Genomic DNA, 6152 nt, shown 5'->3' on the forward strand with positions numbered 1-6152 from the left:
ATATTGGAGGATAGTTGATTTACAATATTGTGTTAGTTTCAGGTGTACAGCAAAGTGATTCAAAGTGATTCAGTTATACATATATCCATTCTTTTTCAGATTCTTTTCCCATACAGGTTGTTACAGGATATGGAGTAGAGTTCCTTGTGCTATGCAGTAGGTCCTTGTTGATTATCTATTTTATATAGAGTCGTGTGTATATGTTAATCCCAAACTCCTAATGTATCCCTCCCCCCCACCTTTCCCCTTTGCAGAGCACAGAATCTTGGAAGGGAAAGTTCAGGGTAGGCTTCTTGGAGGAGGTGCCATCCTTTCTAAGGATATGTAGAAGCTCCTGGGGTGGCAGGAGGGAGCAGTGTGTGTCAAAGTTTGAGAAATATAAGAAAATATGGTAAAACTAAGGTACACGAGTGGAACTCCGGGTTTGGGAAAGAAAGGAGAGTTGATACTGGAAACCTAGTGGGGCCCAACAGAAAGGGGCCTTGTTTGTCCTGTCAGAAGTTTAGATGTTTATCCTGAAAACTGTGGGAAACCCTAAAGAACAGTGAGATGGACTTCTGGTTTAGAGACTCACTCGGACCTCCATGTGGAAGGCACTTGATTGGGTGCAGGGTGAATTGTAATCTAAGGGTCCCACTTAAGTTATAAAAGGTTGGACTGGATTTTGCAGATCTGAGAGAGAATGGGTGGGGCCTGGTGACCAGTTAGAAAAGGGATGGCAGCAAGTGTGGGTGACAGTTTACAGCTGCATCTTTTTGTGAGATACAGAGCACAGTACGAAGGGATTGGCCGGGGGGAGAGAGGATCTTACTTCATCTTCAGTGATTTAGAGGGGCCTGGTAGACAGGTCTGGGCCCAAGGTACAGATCTGGGCTTTTTGGGAGGACAGGTGTTTGACGGCATGGGAGAGACTTAGGTTACCCACAAGAAGATCCAAAGAATCATAGGTCTGAGGGCTTTTTAAGTGGGTATATTGAGGATGTTTATAAGCTGAAAGAAAGTAGCCAGCAGAGAAAGGGTGTGAAGATCTAGGAGAGGAAATGATTGTTCATTTGTTTTCAAAAAGCTGTATACTTATCGTGTGCCTGGCCCTTTTCTAGGATCTGGGGTTCACACCATGTATTATCTCTTCTGCAAGGACAGTTCAACTCATCCCCTGGTGAAGAGAAGTCAGATTATTCTTTGCATCCCATTCAGGTGTAGGAACTCTTCTGTATCTCTGAAGGGACTTTACTTAACCAGAGTAATGTTAGAAATCAAAAGAAATTAGAGCTGGAAGGAACCTTAAAGGCTACTGTACTTAATTTTGCCTAATATTTTATATTGATTGTAAGAAAAAATTATTGCAGAGCCCATTCTCTTCAGAGTTCCTTCACTGAACTTTCTTTATGTCTTTCATCCAGTGGGTCTAGCTTGTAGATTTTGGCCTCCTCGTAAATTTGCTTCTTCATCCACATTACATTTTGCCCGGACTATGGCAGAAGCTCCTGGGTGGTTTTGCGGCCCCTGGACTCAGTTCCTCTCAGTTCATATGCCTACTCGGGTTGAGTGATCTTCTAACATGAAAAGATACACCTAAAATAATGCTGCTAATGACTTGCCCACACAGAGTTAGTGCGCACTAGCCGCCCAGCGTGTGCTCTGCCCAGAGGCGTGTAGTCTGAACTGTGCTCGGCCAAGCCTCCTGGGGCTCTTTGGCCCTGAGGAAGGGGAGCTTTTTGTGATCACTCCCTTTATCTAATCGGTCCTTCAGCAGCGGGGCGCCTTTTTCTAATCAGCGGAGGCACCCTTACTCAGCCAGTGGTAGCCCCAGGGCTCATCACCTGTGGGATACAAGCCATGCTCTCTCCCAGGCTTGCTTCGACCAACATCTCTATTTTCTGTCCCTTCTCACACTTGGACCCCTGGCGTTTAGTCATCCCCACCTGCAGTATTTACAGTGCCCAGCAGGTGTCAGGCTTGAGTGTCTTTGCAGAGGTGCTCCCTCTGCAGTTACTGCACCTCCTCCTCCAACCCTGCATAGCCTCATCTTTCTCAATTGTACTTCAGGGTTATCATGAAGCCGTCACTTAGATATAACTTTTTGCCTCCATAGGAACCTCTGTGCGTAAAGGTTATGGTTCTTTATCTCATGTGATTGAAATTTTGAGTTTGTACATGTCCCTCCTTAATGAGGCTTTAAGGCCAGGAGTCGTTTCTAATCCTTAGCACAGAGCAGATGCTTTTTTTTCTTTTTAGATGCTTTTTAATGATGATAAAATGTATGGTTTAAATCACTCATTTTACAATAATTTTGCTTTAGGTTGTGACAGAAATAAAGTTTCCAGAAGTTGTGTTCCTGCAATAAGAAATAAAGATGTGACCTTCCAGTTGTGTAAAGCTCATGAATGCTGTGTAAGTGCGTCGGGTGCAATAAGGAACCTGGAGCTAAATGGGCTAGTTCTGAGAGAGAGAGACTTAACTACGTTAACAAAGGTAAGCCTTCATTGTGTCCTGCCAACATTTGATAGTTGCTTTTGGGGCAAACTAAACGGGTAAAATTTTAAACTGTTCCTCCCCATTAAAGGGATTGAATAAATAGGCCACTTTGGGGCACCTGTGTCTTGCGAATTGTCCAATTGGAGATGGAGGTTTAGAAAGTGAGTTTCAGTCTTGTTTAAGTCTCTTCCCATCAGACTGGTCTCGTGATTTCCTACACACCATGTTACTTCCTGTCTACCTTTTCTTGGTGTTGTTCATGCCTGGATTGTCTCCTGTACCTGCTCAAACCTTGGTCCATTCTCATTTGTACCATGGAAGTTTGTCATGCTGGATACTGTCAGAACGAATTTTACTTAAGTTTGTGTTAAGCCGCAAAGCACACATTTTGTATATTTTCTGTTTTTTGTGTTTGTTTATATTTTTATGGTTTCTCTTCAAGAAATATTATGAGAAGGGAAGTAGCAAGATGTAAAGAGCAAAAAAGTTATCATTCTCTTTAAATTGTTAGAACGTGTATCTGCAATCATAATTATAATGCACTGTGGTATGTGTTAAAATAGGAAATATATGTAATGTCCCATAGGAGCAGCAAAGTCAGGAACCCGTGTCCCCTGCACTGGCTGGCATATTCTTAACCACTGCACCACCAGGGAAGTCCCATGTAGCGCCTTTTTGTTTATCCATCCTGTATATACACCAGTTTGCATCTGCTAATCCTAAACTCCCAATCCAACCCTCTCCCACCCCCTCCCCCTTGGCAACCACCAGTCTATTCTCTATGTCCTTGGTTATGTTTCTGTTTCATAGATAGGCAGAACCCAGGCTCTTAATTACTTTGTTATCCTGTTTCCTTGTTAAGAGAAGAAGGGTTTAAGGAAGGCACCGAGAGAGAAGCCAGTGAGCAGTGAGCAGTAGAAGTGCAAAACAGTGGGGCTGTCAGAAAGCACACCTGTCTCCTTCCCCCATCTGAGCAGAATTTTTAAACGGCAGAGTATGTAAGAGTATATGATGACACATCTCTGGATTAAATTATGTCTCCCTGGTAAAACATGCACAGATAAGTCTTTAGTTCAATCAGACTGAAAGGTGAGATCAGAGAAAAGCTAGAGTGTCAGATTTCTTCTAAAAGGTCCTGCCTGATTGTTACTAAGAGGACTACTAGAGTACTAGTTAGTTCGTTAGTCATGGATTGAGTGTTAGAGGAGCGAAACAATGAGCAAGATGTAGCGTGGGCCCTTTAGCAGTGGAGTGAGAGGGGAAGACGCACAGCAGATGTCTCATCCTGCGCGTGACATGCTGTGACGGGCATGTTCAGGGCGTTTCGTCAGTGTTTGTGGAAGAAGAGGGGGAGCTGTGAGGCAAAGAAAAGTCATCGAAAGAGGCAGTCCCTAAGCTAAGTCTTAAAGGACTCGTGAAAAACTGGTGAGTCAGCCGGTGAAGGGCAAGGACACTCAAGGCAGAGAGGACGGCGGAAGTCCAGTGCCGTGAGTGTGCGAGGGGTGTGTTACGGAGCCACAGGCACAGGCTCTGGCGCATCAGTGCAGTGTCACCAGGCAGCGGCAAGCGCCCCTAAAGGAGGCAGCGAGGAGGAGGAGAGCGGGTCTTAGCCATCCATGTGCGTGGAGCTGGTTTCCTCAGAAAATAGCTGAGAATGGAAAGGACAAGTTCAGGTGGCATTTTAGACCACTGACGTCAGTATGGATGAGGAATCTGAAGAAGCCTGGAGACAATTATGCCCCACTCTTCTGAGGAGCAGTGTTTTTTATTTTTGAGTGGGACTTTTCACGCTGCCACCTCCTCTCCTGTCCCTACTGAAAGGTTTATAGGCCGGCAGAAGGGAGAACCTAGCCTAAGTAAAGGTAATCAGGTTTCTTTACTGCACAGCTTCTCGGGGCTGCTGTCGGCTAATGTTCATTCTGGACCGTCACAGCAGGCGTATGGTACACAGCCATCCTCAAAGCTATTTGACCCTAGAGTCCTTTTTTAATAGAACTGCCTAACAACTGGTTCCAGCAAACAGCAATTTGGTAACTTCTAGACCAGGTAATAGAAAGGGGTCTGAAATAAGGTATAGATGAAGGGAGGAAATAAGTTCTAATTTTATTTAGGAAATTACAAGCAAGACTTGATCTTGGGAAGTAAGGAAGAAGTAGGAGGCAGAGGCTGAACCCCCATCTGTGTGACTAAGGTTGGGTGGTGGTATCACTGAGTTTGGAAATAGGGGATAAAGAACTGAATTGGGGAAAAGACTTTAGTTCTGGACATGTAGAATTTTAAAGCACCTGTAGAATTCAGGAGACAAACTGGTAGATAACCGGACATGCAGGTGAAGACATGGAAAGATAAAAATTTGAATGTCATCAGCACTTAGCAGTCATTAAAATCATGAAAATGGATGAGATTTCAGAGAATTGTGAGTACTGACAACGTTTAAGCAATAAGCAGAGAAAGAATTCTGGGAAGGAGAGAGGTGATAGAGTTTCAAGAAGGAGGAAGTAGAGGACAGTGTCATCCTTCAGAGAATGTAAGTGTCCATTGGATTTGGGCAGTTAGGTTCCCAGTGACCTTAGAGCAGTTCAGTGAAGTGGTGGACAAGAAAGCCAGATTGCAATAAATTGAGGGTGTAGGGCTGCCTGTGGGGGCCAGGTGGGGCTAGTGAAGACAGCGGGAATAGGCTGCTCTGAAGGAGTTTGGATGAAAAGAGAAATTAATTAGCAAAAAAGAATTTTTTAGAATGAGAAGGACTTATATCTTATATGTTGAAATGAAGGAACTGATAAAGGAGATCCTGAAGATGTAGATAATAATTTAGAGAACTGGGGAAACATGGACATATGAATTAGAAAAAAACCTTGCACAGTATATAAACCTCACTTGTATCCTTCGAGTTGGATGGATACTGGTAAGTTTGTGAGGAAATAAAGGTAAGAAGAGATAGAAGTTAAATGAGTTTATACTGATAGCCTCAGTTTTCTTTGACACAGATTTTTCAGAGACACATATATACACATACATAATTACAGTTTTAAAATTCTTTCGTAGCTACATGTTTTATTAATCACGTCTGAGAAAAGTCATTGATTTTCATTTTGTACAGTATTATCTTGTAAGGACAAGATATAGTGACAACTTCCAAGCTTTTTGCATATCAGAGCTGAAACTGAAAGTATCTCCATAATTGAATATTCACTTCTTATTTGTAATCAGTTTATCCTTAGGAGGATACTTCATAGTGTTTGGTCACAGATGAGTTTGGGCATTGCTATCACTCAATAATGTTAAGGATCTGTCAGGTTCTCTCCTATACTATATATTAATTTTTTCTCCGTTTAGCAAATATTTATTGGTGGCCTGTGGGAATAAGATACACCTAGGTCCTCTTTCCTTGGTATATTCACAAAAGCCTCTGAAACTAAATTTTCACGTCAGGCCATACTAAGGCCTGGCATAATAAGTTTTCATCGTTAACAGTTTTTTTGTGTTTGTGGGGTTTTTTTTATTCTTTTGAAGCAAGGATAAGACACTGTCTTAACTCAGTAGTTGTCCATTGATGAATAAGTCAAAGAAGACATTGATGAAGCATGGTATTTTGAATATCCTTTCCACAGAATAGGTAATGGGCTGTCCTGAAACTCTGGTGAGATGCTTATCATTTTCAGATTTTAGAGTGG

Source organism: Balaenoptera ricei, chromosome 3, assembly GCF_028023285.1.
Source record: "Balaenoptera ricei isolate mBalRic1 chromosome 3, mBalRic1.hap2, whole genome shotgun sequence".
Classification (NCBI taxonomy): Eukaryota; Metazoa; Chordata; class Mammalia; order Artiodactyla; family Balaenopteridae; genus Balaenoptera; species Balaenoptera ricei.